Here is a 16173-nt window from a genome sequence, read left to right as displayed (position 1 = left end):
GCGCTCCCATCGCTAACGTGCTTCCGTTGCTAAGGAGCTCCCATTGCTAAGGAGCTCCCATCGCTAAGGAGCTCCCATTCCTAAGGAGCTCCGATTGCTAAGGAGCTTCCATTGCTAATGCGCTCCCATCGCTAACGTGCTTCCGTTGCTAAGGAGCTCCCATTGCTAAGGAGATTCCATTGCTAAGGAGCTCCCATCGCTAAGGAGCTCCCATTGCTAAGGAGCTCCCATCGCTAAGGAGCTCCCATTCCTAAGGAGCTCCCATTGCTAAGGAGCTGCCATTGCTAACGCGCTTCCATTGCTAAGGAGCTCCCATTGCTAAGGAGAACCCATCGCTAAGGAGCTTCCATTCCTAACGTGCTCCCATTGCTAAGGAGCTCCCATTGCTTAGGAGCTCCCATTGCTAACGCGCTCCCATCGCTAACGTGCTTCCGTTGCTAAGGAGCTCCCATCGCTAAGGAGCTCCCACCGCTAAGGAGCTCCCATTGCTAAGGAGCTCCCATTGCTTATGAGCTCCCATTGCTAAGGAGCTCCCATCGCTAAGGAGCTACCATCGCTAAGGAGCTCCCATTGCTAAGGAGCTCCCATCCCTAAGGAGCTCCCATTGCTTATGAGCTCCCATTGCTAATGAGCTCCCATTGCTAAGGAGCTCCCATTGCTTAGGAGCTCCCATTGCTAAGGAACTCCCATCGCTAAGGAGCTTCCATTGCTAACGCGCTCCCATGGCTAACGTGCTTCCGTTGCTAAGGAGCTCCCATTGCTAAGGAGCTCCCATTGCTAAGGAGCTCCCATCACTAAGGAGCTCCCATTGCTAAGGAGCTCCCATCTCTAAGAAGCTCCCATCGCTAAGGAGCTTCCATCGCTAACGAGCTCCCATCACTAACGCGCTCCCATTGCTAAGGAGCTCTCATTGCTAAGAAGCTCCCATTGCTAAGGAGCTCCCATCTCTAAGGAGCTCCCATTGCTAACGTGCTTCCATTGCTAAGGAGCTCCCATTGCTAAGAAGCTCCCATTGCTAAGGAGCTCCGATTGCTAACGCACTTCCATTGCTAAGGAGTTCCTATTGCTAAGGAGCTCCCATTGCTAAGGAGCTCCCATTGCTAAGGAGCTCCCGTTGCTAAGGAGCTCCCATCGCTAAGGAACTCCCATTCCTAAGAAGCTCCCATCGCTAAGGAGCTCCCATTGCTAATGCGCTCCTATTGCTAAGAAGCTCCCATTGCTAAGGATCTCCCATTGCTTAGGAGCTCCCATTGCTAAGGAGCTCCCATTGCTAAGGAGCTCCCATTGCTAAGGAGCTCCCATTGCTAAGGAGCTCCCATTGCTTAGGAGCTCCCATTGCTAAAGAGCTCCCATCGCTAAGGAGCTACCATCGCTAAGAAGCTCCCATTGCTAACGGGCTTTCATTGCTACGGAGCTCCCATTGCTAACGCGCTCCCATTGCTAAGGAGCTCCCATGGTAAGGAGCTTCCATCACTAACGCGCTCCCATCACTAACGCGCTCCCGTTGCTAAGGAGCTCCCATTGTTAAGGAGCTCCCATTGCTAACGCGCTCCCATTGCTAAGAAGCTCCCATTGCTAAGAAGCTCCCATTGCTAAGAAACTCCCATTGCTAAGGAGCCTCCATCGCTAAGGAGCTTCCATCGCTAAGGAGCTCCCATCGCTAAGGAGCTCCCATTGCTAAGGAGCTCCCATCGCTAAGGAGCTCCCATCGCTAAGGAGCTCCCATTGCTAACGCGCTTCCATTGCTAAGGAGCCCCATTGCTAAGAAGCTCCCATTGCTAAGAAGCTCCCATTGCTAAGGAGCTCCCATTGCTAACGTAATCCCATTGCTAAGGAGCTCCCATTGCTAAGGAGCTCCCATTGCTAGGGAGCTCCCATCGCTAAGGAGCTCCCATTCCTTAGGAGCTCCCATCGCTAAGGAGCTCCCATTGCTAAGGAGCTCCCATTGCTAATGCACTCCCATTGCTAAGGAGCTCCCATTGCGAAGGAGCTCCCATTGCTAAGGAGCTTCCATCGCTAAGGAGCTTCCATCGCTAAGGATCTCCCATCGCTAAGGAGCTCCCAGTGCTAAGGAGCTCCCATTGCTAACAAGCTCCCATTGCTAACTTGCTTCCATCGCTAAGGAGCTACCATTGCTAATGCGCTCCTATTGCTGAGGAGATCCCATTGCTAAGGAGCTCCCATTGCTAAGGAGCTTCCATCGCTAAGGAGCTTCCATCGCTAAGGATCTCCCATCGCTAAGGAGCTCCCATTGCTAAGGAGCTCCCATTGCTAACAAGCTCCCATTGCTAACTTGCTTCCATCGCTAAGGAGCTACCATTGCTAATGCGCTCCTATTGCTGAGGAGATCCCATTGCTAAGGAGCTCCCATTGCTAATGCACTCCCATTGCTAAGGAGCTTCCATTGCTAAGGAGCTTCCATTGCTAAGGAGCTCCCATTGCTAAGGAGCTCCAATCGCTAACAAGCTCCCATCGCTAATACGCTCCTATTGCTACGAAGCTCCTTTTGCTAAGGAGCTCCCATCGCTAAGGAGCTCCCATCGCTAAGGAGCTCTCATTGCTAAGGAGCTCCCATCGCTAAGGAGCTCCAACGGCTAGCAAGCTCCCATCGCTAAGGAGCTCCCATTCCTAAGGAGCTCCCATTGCTAAGGAGCTCCCATCACTAAGGAGCTCCCATTGCTAAGGAGCTCCCATTGCTAAGGAGCTTCCATCGCTAACAAGCTCCCATAGCTAACACGCTCCCATTGCTAAGGAGCTCCCATTGCTAAGGAGCTCCCATCGCTAAGGAGCTCCCATTGCTAACACGCTCCCATTGCTAAGGGTCCTCCATTGCTAAGGAGCTCGCATCGCTAAGGAGCTCCCATCGCTAAGGAGCCTCCATCGCTAAGGAGCTTCCATCGCTAAGGAGCTCCCATCGCTAAGGAGCTCCCATCGCTAAGGAGCTCCCATTGCTAACACTCTCCCATTGCTAAAGCGCTCCCATTGCTAAGGAGCTCCCATTGCTAACACTCTCCCATTGCTAATGTGCTCCCATTGCTAAGGAGCTCCCATTGCTAACACTCTCCCATTGCTAATGCGTTACCATTGCTATCGAGCTCCCATTGCTAAGGAGCTCCCATTGCTAAGGAGCCGCTGCAGGGAACGTGCCCCCCTGCGAATGCGCCCCCCTGTGAACGCGCCCCCCCTGTGAACACACTCCCATCGCGAATGTGTTCCCACTGCGAACGCGCCCCCCTGCGAAAGCACCCCCTGTGAACGTGCCCCCTGCGAACACGCTCCCATTGTGAATGTGCCCCGCTGCTAACGCGCCCCCCCCCTTGCGAACGCACTCCCATTGCTAACTAGCTTGCTTGTCTGCAGGCCCTCTGGAACCCCATACCTCCCTGTGCTTGTCCTCACCTCGTTTCCTAAGGTTGTTCTTGACATTTTACATCCTGAGGCCACGCCAGTGGGAGGTGGAGCAGGGGAGTCGATGGCGCTGGAGGAGATGAAGCAGGGGAGCCGATGGCGCTGGAGGAGATGGAGCAGGGGAGCCGATGGCGGGAGATGGAGCAGGGGAGCCGATGGTGGGAGATGGAGCAGGGGAGCCTATGGCGCTGGGGAGATGGAGCAGGGGAGCCGATGGCGCTGGGGAGATGGAGCAGGGGAGCCGATGGTGGGAGATGGAGCAGGGGAGCCGATGGCGCTGGGGGAGATGGAGCAGGGGAGCCGATGGCACTGGGGGAGATGGAGCAGGGGAGCCGATGGCGGGAGATAGAGCAGGGGAGCCGATGGCGCTGGGGGAGATGGAGCAGGGGAGCCGATGGCGCTGGGGGAGATGGAGCAGGGGAGCCGATGGCGTTGGGGGAGATGGAGCAGGGGAGCCGATGGCGCTGGGGGAGATGGAGCAGGGGAGCCGATGGTGCTGGGGGAGATGGAGCAGGGGAGCCGATGGCGCTGGGGGAGATGGAGCAGGGGAGCCGATGGCGCTGGGGGAGATGGAGCAGGGGAGCCGATGGTGCTGGGGGAGATGGAGCAGGGGAGACGATGGCACTGGGGGAGATGGAGCAGGGGAGCCGATGGCGCTGGGGGAGATGGAGCAGGGGAGCCGATGGCGCTGGGGGAGATGGAGCAGGGGAGCCGATGGTGGGAGATGGAGCAGGGGAGCCGATGGCACTGGGGAAGATGGAGCAGGGGAGCCGATGGCGCTGGGGGAGATGGAGCAGGGGAGCCGATGGCGCTGGGGAGATGGAGCAGGGGAGCCGATGGCGGGAGATGGAGCAGGGGAGCCGATGGCGGGAGATGGAGCAGGGGAGCCGATGGCTCTGGGGGAGATGGAGCAGGGGAGCCGATGGCGGGAGATGGAGCAGGGGATCCGATGGTGCTGGGGGAGATGGAGCAGGGGAGCTGATGGCGCTGGGGGAGATGGAGCAGGGGAGCCGATGGCGCTGGGGGAGATGGAGCAGGTGGAGCCGATGGTGGGAGATGGAGCAGGGGAGCCGATGGCACTGGGGGAGATGGAGCAGGGGAGCCGATGGCACTGGGGGAGATGGAGCAGGGGAGCCGATGGTGGGAGATGGAGCAGGGGAGCCGATGGTGCTGGGGGAGATGGAGCAGGGGAGCCGATGGGGGAGATGGAGCAGGGGAGCCTATGGCGCTGGCGTCTCTCTGCCCTGTTGACCTTTGGGAACAGGGTCTTTGCCACTGAAATTCGGTTCGGGATCTTGAGATCACACTCGGTTTGGGATGGGTCCTGATTCCAATGACAGGTGGCCTTTGAAGAAGGTCTGACACAAGAGACATGTGAGCTCATTGCAGGGTCTTGGGAATCCGCGGGGCAGTTGTTCCGAACGCTGATCCGTGGTGACTGTTAAACGTGTGACCACCTTCTTCCTGTTAGTCCCCGTCCCTTCGAGTTGCTTATCACGACCTTCATTTAACAGAAATTAATTAATTAATTAATTAAATTAATTTATAAAATCTTTATTGTTGAAAGTATTACATACGTCCCCTTTCCCCCCATTGACTCCCCTCTAACCCACCCCCTCCCCCGGCCCCACTGTCTGTCCGTGGGTTATGCGTATGTGCACACCAGGTCTTTGGTTGATCACCTCCCACCCACCCACCGTCCCCACCTTCCCTCCCCACCTTCCCTCCGAGATTCCGCACTCTGTTCCCTGCTTCCATGTCTTGGATCCACTCCATTCATCAGTTTATTGTGTTCATTAGATTCCACATATGAGTGAGATCATGTGACACTTGTCTTTCTCTGACTGGCTTATTTCACGTAGCATGATCCTCTCCAGGTCCCTCCATGCTGTCTCAGAGGGTAAGAGATCCTTCTTTTTTACTGCTGCTTAGTATTCCATGGTGTAAATGTACCACAGCTTTTTTATCAACTCATCTCCTGATGGGCCCTGGGGCTGTGTCCAGGTCTTTGCTATTTAACAGACATTCCTGGTTTCCAAGGCCGAGTCCATCCGCTATCTCCCCTCAGGCTTGTGCCTTCGGAGGCTGGAGAACTCGGCTGCCAGCCTTCCGAGTGCCCTGCGGCTCCCGCCACAGTGTGGTGCCTTAAACCACAGGAGCGAGTTCGTGTGCATTCTGGAAGCCGCAGTCAGCCGGGTGTGAGCGGGCGGTGCTTCGTGGAGGCTCCGGGGTCTGGGGCTGGACACCACCCCAGCTTCCACCTCTGTCTGGGTGCGGCCTCCTGCCCGGCATCTGTGCCATATCTTCTTGTTTGTTGTTTGCTGTTAATCCTTACCCAAGGATATTTTTTCCATTGAATTTTAGAGAGAGTGGAAGGGAGGGGGAGAGACAGAGAGACAGAGAGAAACATCAGTGTGAGAGAGACACATCGAATGGTTGCCTCCCACACTCGCCCTGACCAGGGCCAGGGATTGAGCCTGCAACCAAGGTACCTGCCCTCGACTGGAATCCAACCCAGGACCTTTCAGTCCATGGGCTGGCGCTCTATCCACGGAGCCAAGCCGGCCAGGGCTGTCTTTGGAGGCCACAGTCATGGGACTTGGGACCCATCCCAAACTGAGTGTGATCGCAAGATCCTGCCCCGAATTCCGTTGGCAAAGATCACGTTTCCAAACGAGTCAGCCAGGCAGACGGCTGCTGGCGCCATGGGCTCCCCTGCTCCATTTCCCTCCAGCATCGGCCCCGGATGTGAGCAGGAGTCCCGCCAGGCTCCCGCCGCTCACTGTCACGGGGCAAGAGCTAGGCGTCCGGTCACAGGCCTCCTTCCCGCCTTCCATGCTTCCCCATGCGTTCCTACACTTCCCCATGCGTTCCCACGCTTCCCCATGTGTTCCCACGCTTCCCCAAGTGTTCCCACGCTTCCCCACGCGTTCCCACGCGTTCCCATGTGTTCCCACGCTTCCCCATGTCTTCCCACACTTCCCCACGCTTCCCCACATGTTCCCACACTTCCCCATGTGTTCCCACACTTCCCCCACGCTTCCCCATGCTTCTCTACGCATTCCCACAGCCTGACAAGCCACATGCGTTGCCCACCAAGTCCCCGTAAGCAGCCGAGTGTGTGGGTGTGGTGGTCTGTGCACAAGCAACATGCTTTTACTTTGAATCCTCACCAAGGGTGTGTTTTTATTGACCTTAGAGAAAGAGGGAGGGTGGGAGAGAGAGAAACATCGATGTGAGAGAGAAACATTGATCGGGTGCCTCTCACTGTCGCCCCACCCAGGGGCTGACCCTGAAACCTGGGCATGTGCCCTGGCGGAATGGAACCCGCAATCTTCTAGGTGCCTGGGATGACACTCCAACTAACTGCGCCCCCGGCCGGGCACAGGAGCCTCCTCCATGACCTTGGTGTGTATGTTTGTGTTGGGGGGTCTCTCACAGCTTCGCATCCTTGCTCTTATTCTTTGCAATTGTCTCTAAAACAGACAGACACACAAAACCACGGACGTTTGATAGGAACACGGGGGAAGGTGGGAGGTCACGCAGCCACCAGTCATGCTGATGCTGTGACACCCGCCCCGCCCCCCCCCCCCCCCCCCCCCGCCCTGTAGCACTGTCCCAGGCCAGGTCCTGTGCACCTTCACCATGGGGGCCGCAGGCATCCGTGTGGGCGGGACTGGCCCTGCCGGAGTCACACGGGCTCCTGGGAGACAGTCGCACGGGCTCCTGAGTGGGAGGCCGTGTGGGTGTGGGACGGAGTGTGCTGTCCTCTCCTGGGTGCTCAGGGGAGAGGCACCGAGCAGGAGGGCGGAAGCTGCTGAGTGCGTGGAGGCAGGCACCGGGGAAGGGGGCACCGGGGAAGGGGGCACCGGGGAAGGGGGCACTGGGGAAGAGGTCTGAGCAAAGGCTCGGGCACAAGGCACACGGTGGGCCCCAGTGGGAGGTGCCCAAGTGTGTGTGTGTGAGGACCTGTGTGTGTGTGTGTGTGTACCTGTGTGTGTAGAGGACATGTGTGTGTGTATGTGTGTGTGTGTGAGGACCTGTGTGTGTGAGAACCTGTGTGTGTGAGGACATGTGTGTGTGTGTGTGTGTGTGCGCGCGTGCACCTGTGTGAGGACCTGTGTGTGAGGACCTGTGTGTGTGAGTACCTGTGTGTGTGTAGAGGACATGTGTGTGTGTGCACATGTGTGAGGACCTATATGTCTGTGTGCACGTGTGTGAGGACCTGTGTGTGTATGTGAGGTCCTGTGTGTGTGTGAGGACCTGTGTGTGTGTGTGTATGTGTGTGGATGTGTGTGAGGACCTATGTGTGTGTGTGTGCTGTGTGTGGGCGTGCAGGATGCAGCCAATCAATGATTTTCTCTTGTTATTGATGTTTCTATCTCTCTCTCCCTCTCCCTCTCTGAAATCAATAATAATAATAAAAGCTTTTAAAAAAAGAAGAAGAAGAAAGAAAGAAGAGGAGATGGGACACAGACACTCAGAGGGATGGCCACGTGAGGACCCGGGGAAGGTGGCCGTCCACACGCCCAGGAGAGAGGCCTCAGGGGAGCCAGCCCGCAGCACCTGCCCTGGGACTCGGGCTCCAGAACGGGGAACGTCTCTGGGTGCTGTTCTGCTTCCTGTGGGTGCTGACTGACCCCCACACAGTGTCCTGTTTCTGGCCACGGCCAGTCCTGCCCCAGCCCCGGACACCCATGTGGCTCCCGGCGCTCCCTGGTTGCTGGGCCGCCTTCCTCACCTGCTGGGCTGGATGCTGGCTGAAGCGGGGACGGGAGAAGGCGGAGGGGGGCAGGTCGTGGGGCTGGGAGAGGGTGCCTCCCCTCCCCCCACACGCGTCCATGGGCTGTGGACTCACGAGGCGCCAGCACAGGGGGATCCCGGGAGGCATGGATGTTTAAGGAGCTTTTATTGTCGGTAAACACACACACCGAACACACTGAACACACCAGTAGAGACAAAGAATGGGCTCCAGAAGATTAACAAAAAACAAAAAGCGGCCCAAGCTACAAGGTGCGTTTCCTGGGAACCAGCTCTCTGCGTGTCCCCTGCGTCACGGGGTCCGCGTCTCCCTCCTTCCCGTCCGGACCTGCCAATGGGCGCTCCCTGGGGATCGGGACGTCTGTCCACCTGCCAGTCCCCAAGGCCGGCGTGTTCTCCGCCCAGTGCTCTCGGCTCTCAGTCCCCCTCCCCGGAGCAGGGGCTACCTGGGAGGGTGAGGGGGTGGGACTCAGGCCTGGGCTTTGACCCGGGCCCTCTGGGCACGCTGCACCTCCACACCATGTCCCGCCTCTGTCCAGGGCGGCTGGGTCCCACCTGCTGGGACCTGGTCACCAGGCCCTGCCCCAGGAGGCTTGTGGGCCGATGCCCACCCTCCCTTGGTGGTACCATCCTGCCCCCAGGGCCCCGCAGCAGCCCCGCCAGGCCCCGCTCCGAGGGTGTGCTCTGGTGGAGGCGGCTGAGCGACCGTCAGGGCCCACGTGGAGCTTTCTGGGGGGACTCAGCACCTCCCGGGAGCCCTGCCTCCTGCTCCTGCCCACACACTGGGGGCCGGGCCTCCGCCCCTCAGGATTGGACTCTTCCCCTCAGGACTGGACTTGCAGCCCAGGCAGTGACGTCCTGGGGAGGGACACGCCGCCCGGAGGCCTTGGTGGCCACACGATCCCCGGCTGCGTGGAGGGGCCGGTGGGCATCCGTCAGCTCAGGTTGGAGCAGAACCTGCTGTCCACTCGGTTCTCCAAAGGGGCAGGTCCCAGGCGGGATGCAGCCTACGATGGCCATGAGGCCAGAGGGCGGGGTGCAGGCCCAGGGTGTCTGGGCTTCGAGGGTCAGAGGGCAGCGAGGTCAGAGGGCGGAGGAACATGCGTTGCAGCAGGTAAACCGGCGGGCGGGGGCCTCGGCGGGTTGGGGCAGCTGGTGCTTGCTGGGAGGGACGCTAAGCCCCTTGTCCGATCATGTTCCTGTAGTCGGGGACGATGGTCCTTTTCAGGTCGGCCACCGAGGAGAAGATCCACTTCACCTGCGGGGGGAGGGGGTAGGGCCCGTCAGCCTCTGCGGGCTGGGGTCAGGTGGGCCGGCAGGGGCCGGCATGGGGCAGTGAGGGACAATGTGAGAACAGTGAGGGACAGTGAGGGAGAGTGAGTGACAATATGGGGACAGTGAGGGACAGTGAGGAACAGTGAGGGACAGTGAGGGACAGTGAGTGACAATATGGGGACAGTGAGGGACAGTGAGGAACAGTGAGGGACAATGTGGGGACAGTGAGGGACAAAGTGGGGATAGTGAGGGACAGTGAGGGATAGTGAGTGACAATATGAGGACAGTGAGGGACAAAGTGGGGACAGTGAGGGACAGTGAGGGATAGTGAGTGACAATATGAGGACAGTGAGGGACAAAGTGGGGACAGTGAGGGACAGTGAGTGACAATATGGGGACAGTGAGGGACAAAGTGGGGACAGTGAGGGACAGTGAGGGATAGTGAGTGACAATATGGGGACAGTGAGAGACAAAGTGGGGACAGTGAGGGACAGTGAGGGACAGTGAGGGACAGTGAGTGACAATATGGGGACAGTGAGGGACAAAGTGGGGACAGTGAGGGGCAAAGTGGGGACAGTGAGGGACAGTGAGGGACAATGTGGGGACAGTGAGGGACAGTGAGGGACAAAGTGGGGACAGTGAGGGATAGTGAGGGACAAAGTGGGGACAGTGAGGGACAGTGAGGGACAAAGTGGGGACAGTGAGGGGCAAAGTGGGGACAGTGAGGGGCAAAGTGGGGACAGTGAGGGACAAAGTGGGGATAGTGAGGGACAGTGAGTGACAATATGGGGACAGTGAGGGACAAAGTGGGGACAGTGAGGGACAGTGAGGGACAGTGAGTGACAATATGGGGACAGTGAGGGACAAAGTGGGGACAGTGAGGGACAGTGAGGGATAGTGAGTGACAATATGAGGACAGTGAGGGACAAAGTGGGGACAGTGAGGGACAGTGAGGGATAGTGAGTGACAATATGGGGACAGTGAGGGACAAAGTGGGGACAGTGAGGGACAGTGAGGGACAATATGGGGACAGTGAGGGACAAAGTGGGGACAGTGAGGGGCAAAGTGGGGACAGTGAGGGGCAAAGTGGGGACAGTGAGGGACAATGTGGGAACAGTGAGGGACAGTGAGGGGCAAAGTGGGGACAGTGAGGGGCAAAGTGGGGACAGTTAGGGACAATGTGGGGACAGTGAGGGACAGTGAGGGACAATATGGGGACAGTGAGGGACAAAGTGGGGACAGTGAGGGGCAAAGTGGGGACAGTGAGGGGCAAAGTGGGGACAGTGAGGGACAATGTGGGGACAGTGAGGGACAGTGAGGGGCAAAGTGGGGACAGTGAGGGGCAAAGTGGGGACAGTTAGGGACAATGTGGGGACAGTGAGGGACAGTGAGGGACAATATGGGGACAGTGAGGGACAATGTGGGGACAGTGAGGGACAGTGAGGGGCAATGTGGGGACATTGAGGGGCAATGTGGGGACAGTTAGGGACAATGTGGGGACAGTGAGGGACAGTGAGGGGCAATGTGGGGACAGTGAGGGGCAATGTGGGGACAGTTAGGGACAATGTGGGGACAGTGAGGGACAGTGAGGGGCAATGTGGGGACAGTGAGGGACAATGTGGGGACAGTGAGGGGCAATGTGGGGACAGTGAGGGACCATGTGGGGACAGTGAGGGACAGTGAGGGACAATGTGGGGACAGTGAGGGACCATGTGGGGACAGTGAGGGACAGTGAGGGGCAATGTGGGGACAGTGAGGGACCATGTGGGGACAGTGAGGGACAGTGAGGGACAATGTGGGGACAGTGAGGGACAGTGAGGAACAGTGAGGGACAGTGAGGAACAGTGAGGGACAATGTGGGGACAGTGAGGGACAATGTGGGTACGGCATGGGGATGGCGTGGAGATGGTATGAGGACAGTGTGAGGACAGAGTGGGGACAGTGTGGGGATGGCATGGGGCATGTGGGGTGCGTGAGGCGTGTGAGGCGCATGGGGTGCGTGGGGCGTGTGGGGTGCATGGGGCATGTGAGGCGCGTGGAGCGTGTGAGGCGTGTGGGGCGTGTGAGGCGCATGGGGTGCGTGGGGCGTGTGAGGCGCGTGGGGCGTGTGGGGTGCGTGGACATGTGGTGCGTGTAGGGTGCGTGGGCACGTGGGGCGTGTGGGGTGCGTGGACATGTGGGGCGTGTGGGGTGCGTGGGCATGTGGGGCGTGTGGGGCGTGTGGGGTGCGTGGACATGTGGTGCGTGTGGGGTGCGTGGGCACGTGGGGCGTGTGGGGCGTGTGGGGCGCGTGGGGCATGTGGGGTGCATGGGCACGTGGGGCGTGTGGGGCGTGTGGACATGTGGTGCGTGTGGGGTGCGTGGGCACATGGGGCGTGTGGGGCGTGTGAGGCGCGTGGGGCATGTGAGGCGCGTGGGGCGTGTGGGGTGCGTGGGCACGTGGGGCGTGTGGGGCGTGTGAGGCGCATGGGGCGTGTGGGGTGCGTGGGCACGTGGGGCGTGTGGGGCATGTGAGGCGTGTGGGGCGTGTGGGGTGCGTGGACATGTGGTGCGTGTGGGGTGCGTGGGCACGTGGGGTGTGTGGGGCGTGTGAGGCGCGTGGGGCGTGTGGGGCTTGTGGGGCGTCTGAGGCGCGTGGGGCACGTGGGGCACGTGGGGCGTGTGGGGCGTGTGAGGCACATGGGGCGTGTGGTGCGTGTGTGGTGTGTGGGGTACGTGGGCATGGCATGGAGCGCGTGAGGCGTGCGGGAGCCCACCTTGAAGAGCGTGACGGTGGCACTGTAGCACACGCTGAGCAGGAAGAGGGTGATGAAGATGGAGATGGTGGTCCACAGCCCGTCCAGCTCCCCGTCCTGGGCCTCGGCACAGCTCTCGTCCAGGAGCAGCTCTGCGCAGGGAGGGGGGTCAGTGCGGGGCCGCGGGGGCTGGCGGCTGTGGGGGCCGGTGTGGGGCTCCCTGTGATGGGGGGCCCCTCCTAGGGGGGCCCATGGTGCTCGGCTACCCCATCCTCCATCTCAGCCCCAGCTCTCAGTCTGGCCCGGGCTGCCCCCTCCTCTCTGCCACTCGCACGGGGCCCTGGGGGACAAGGTGGGCTGACCCGCCGTCCAGCCCGCTCTCTCGTCCACCAGCCCCTCTGCCGCTCCCACTGGGGTCAGAGGGCAGGAGGGCCCTGCCTGGGGAAGGGCCTGAGCCAGGTCCAAGTTGGGAGTGCAGGACAGTGGGATGGCCGAGGCCGGTGGGTGTGTGGGGAGGACTTCTGTGTGTGGGGAGTGTAGGTGCCTGGGAAGGGGGAGGGGCGTCTGGGCTGGTCAGTGTGGGGGTGAGCTGCTGAGTGACCCTGGGGCGTTGGGGAGAGTGGGGCCAGGCTGGTGCGCGTGGTGGGGGTTCCCAGGACCCGCTCTGTTCTCTGGTCTGGGCCTGTGCAGGGTGCCTCATGGGAGGCCCCCGCAGTGCAAGGCCTGTCTCTGTGTGATACGTGTGCATGCGCGTGTGCGCGCGCGCGCGCGCGCGCGTGTGTGTGTGTGTGTGTGTGTGTGTGTGTGTGTGTGTGTGGCCACGTGTGCTGGTGCTGGTCTGTGGGAGTGCCTTGCTTTCCATGGGTCTGGCTCAGTGTCCCTGTGGCCTCTGGACCGTCCCTGCCCGGGACCCAGGGCTGCCCACCTCTGCCTCTTTGGGGCAATCGGGTGAGTGTCCTCATAAGCGGACAGGCCTGGCCCAGGCGGGATGTGGCCCACAGAGCCCCCTCGCCCGAGGGAGGGTGGGAGGCTTGGTCTCGAGGGCACGAGGGCCTGTCCCACACCACGGGCCAGTGTGCTCCTGTGCGGGCACAGAGCCACGTCCGGGAGCCCTGGGGACCAGTGGACAAGGCACCCTGGAGACCAGGCCCTGCCCACAGCGGGGCTTGCTCAGAGGCGGGCACCCCGGCCCTCCTGCCCCTGAGGGGCACCTCCTGCCCCCGTCCACATCTCCTGATCGAGTCCTCGCCGGCCGGGGGTGTGGGGTGTGGGTGAGGAGTGGCTCCGCGGGGAGGCCGTCCCGCCCTGGCACCTGCAGGCTCGCCGGCTCTGGGTCCCGCCCCAGCGGTGCCGACCAGCCTGCGAGCCGGCCTGCCCTCCGCCCCAGAAAGAACCACGACAGTGTCGCTCGCAGGGTCCCAGGGCCGCGCTGGGTGCTTTATTGAGTGCTGGTGCCCGAGGGTATGTACAGGGGGCGCCGGGCGCTGCTCATTTACCCGGGCTCCGGGAGACGGACTTCTGGGCGTAGTGGTTGTGCAGGGCCTCGTGCATCACCTCGCACATGAAGTTGTCCCCCTGCTGCCACCGGGCCTTGTCCACGGAGAGCTTGCTGTACAGGAAGAAGGCGCCCTCCTGGTCCTTCTGGGGCGGGGTCGAGGAGTACTTGGTCTCGGGCTCCGGCCGCCCGTTGCTCTGCCACTCCACGCTGATGTCCGGCGGGAAGAAGTCCTTGACCAGGCAGGTCACACTGACCTTGTCCCTGGCCATCTCGTCCGCGTGTGGGCCCAGGACGTACACCTGCGGCTCCCGGAGTTGCCCTGTGGGAGGGGGTCAGCACAGACGGTCACTCCCAGGTGGGGGGCTGGCCCCCCCATCCCCGGCCCCGGGCCCCCCTGTCTGCTCCCCACCTCTGGCCTTGGAGATGGTCCTCTCGATGGGGGCCGGGATGGCCTTGTTGTTGACCTTGCACTTGAACTCCTTGCCCTTCAGCCAGTCCTGGTGCATGATGGCGAGGGAGTTGACCACGCGGTAGGTGCTGTTGAACTGCTGCTGCTGCGCCGTCACCTTCTCCGTTCTCACATGTGCGCCGTCCATGTACCAGGTGAACTCGACGTCCAGGTCTTCCGGGGCCACGTCCACCACCAGGCACGTGACCTCAGGCGTCCGGGAGATCATGAGGGTGTCCTTGGGTTTCGGGGGGAAGATGAAGACCGAGGGCCCTCCCAGGGTCTCACAAGCTGGGGGGAGACAGTGGCCAGGGGTCAGCCCTGGGCGGGCCTCCCCGGGGCAGGTGCTCCCCCTGGGCGTCCTCCTGGGGTGGTCTACTCACCTGGGCACGTGCAGGGGGTGGGGGTGGGTTCAGTTAGGGACACTGCAAAGGGAACAGGCTGAGGGTTACCGGGGCCCCGGAGGGCACGGCCCTGGGGGTGGGCTTAGGTCAGGGCCAGAACCCACCCTGTGGCTCCAGAGCCTGTGCCCACCCTGGGCCTGGTGGTGATTCCCAGAGGACCCCTCCCCGAGCTTGGGGAGCCCGTCTGCACTCCCCCCACTGCCCTGGGCTGGGGCAGCCATCTCTGCTCTGTGGCTTGTCTCCGTGGCTGGGTGCTCACCGATCTTGTCCACCTTGGTTTCGCTGGCCGGGTGGGCTACGTTGCAGGTGAAGGTCTGGCCGGCCGAGCTGGTGGGCACCGTCACCATGCTGCTCAGAGAGTAGAGGCCCGCGCGGAGGACGGATGGGAAGGTGTGCACCCCGCTGGTCAGGGCGCCCGAGTTCCAGGACACAGTCACGGGCTCCGGGAAGTAGCCAGAGACCAGGCAGCCCAGGGACACCGTGGAGCCGGACGTGGTGCCACATTTGGGGGACAGCGGGAAGACTGACGGGGCCGTGGTGGAGGCTGTAAGAGAGGGGCCACGTGACTGCCAGGTCTCACCCTACCGAAGCCTGGGCAGGGCATTGGGGGCCCAGGCCTGGGACAGCGCTGAGCCCCGTGCCCGTGGCCCATGGGCTCCCAGAAGATGCAAACCGGCTGCCCGTGCTGCTCTGCCACCCAGGGCCTCCGGCCTCCAGCCGCGGGTGCCCGGCTCAGCAGCTCAGCCAGCGCTGCCCGGGCTGGAGCCCCCGCCCCAGCCCTGGTCCTCGCTGAGCCTTGGAGCCCGAACTGGTGGCTCTTGCTCTGCCTGCCTTCCACGGTCCCTGAGCCCACCGTGCTGTTGCCCTGCCTGGCCCTGCCCTGGCGAGGGCCTCTGTCCACAGCCCACAGCCCCTGCCCTTCTGGGTCAGCGCTGCAGCCAAGGCACTGCCTGGCCCCCAACCCCACCTGGAGCCCCTCCGTGGGAGGGCCCCCCCGCTCCCTGCAGCCCCCCAGCCCGGGCTGCGCCTCTGCACCCAGCAGTCTCTCACGCTTGCCCCTCCCCCCGGCGCTGCCCCCTCGCTGCCCCAGCTCCTGCCTGTCCAGAGCCCTCCTGCCGGGTCCTTCCTCAGTCCTGCCCACTCAGCATGGCTTGGAGCCTGGCACTGGCCTTGGCAGCCTTCTGCATGGTGTCAGTGCCCCTGACTCCTGTGTGGCCCCATCAGCTCAGCCCCAGGGCCCTGCCCCGCTGCCCCTACCCCCTGCTCAACCCCCACCTCACCCTGGGCTCCTTTAGCTCAGGCCCTGCCTTAGCCCCGAGCTCCCTCCCAGCTCAGCTGGACAAACTGCCTGCTGCTCAGGGCTCCCAGCCCAGAGGCTGCCTCCCTCTCAGTGCCCTGCAGGCTTACCCCCTCCAGCTGCTCTCCACAAGCCTTCCCTGCCCCCCACTCTCCCACCAGGCCTCTTCCTGGGCCTTCAGAGGAGCTCAGGCCTCTGTCCTCCAGTCTCTGCCTTTGCCCATCTGAATCTCATTTCTGCCAGCTCTAGCCCAGCCCCCTGCCCTGGGCCTCAGCCCCCTGCCCTGGGCCTCAGCCCCCCTGCCCTGGGCCTCAGCTCCCTGCCCTGGGCCTCAGCACCCCTGCCCT

General features: G+C 61.6%; 1 gene segment (V, D, J or C); it reads right to left on the bottom strand.

The window, feature by feature from the left end:
- Window positions 1-9343: 9343 nt before the first annotated feature.
- Window positions 9344-15716, bottom strand: LOC307094711 (immunoglobulin heavy constant gamma 1-like). The segment is given in 7 exons: window positions 15671-15716; window positions 14789-15073; window positions 14509-14550; window positions 14087-14416; window positions 13676-13996; window positions 12201-12331; window positions 9344-9427 (listed from the first exon to the last, which is right to left on the bottom strand).
- Window positions 15717-16173: the final 457 nt, after the last annotated feature.

This window comes from Cnephaeus nilssonii, assembly GCF_951640355.1.
Source record: "Cnephaeus nilssonii genome assembly, chromosome: 23".
NCBI lineage: Eukaryota > Metazoa > Chordata > Mammalia > Chiroptera > Vespertilionidae > Cnephaeus > Cnephaeus nilssonii.
The sequence above is the reverse complement of the archived record's forward strand: the minus strand, read 5'-3'. Positions and strand labels throughout refer to the sequence as shown.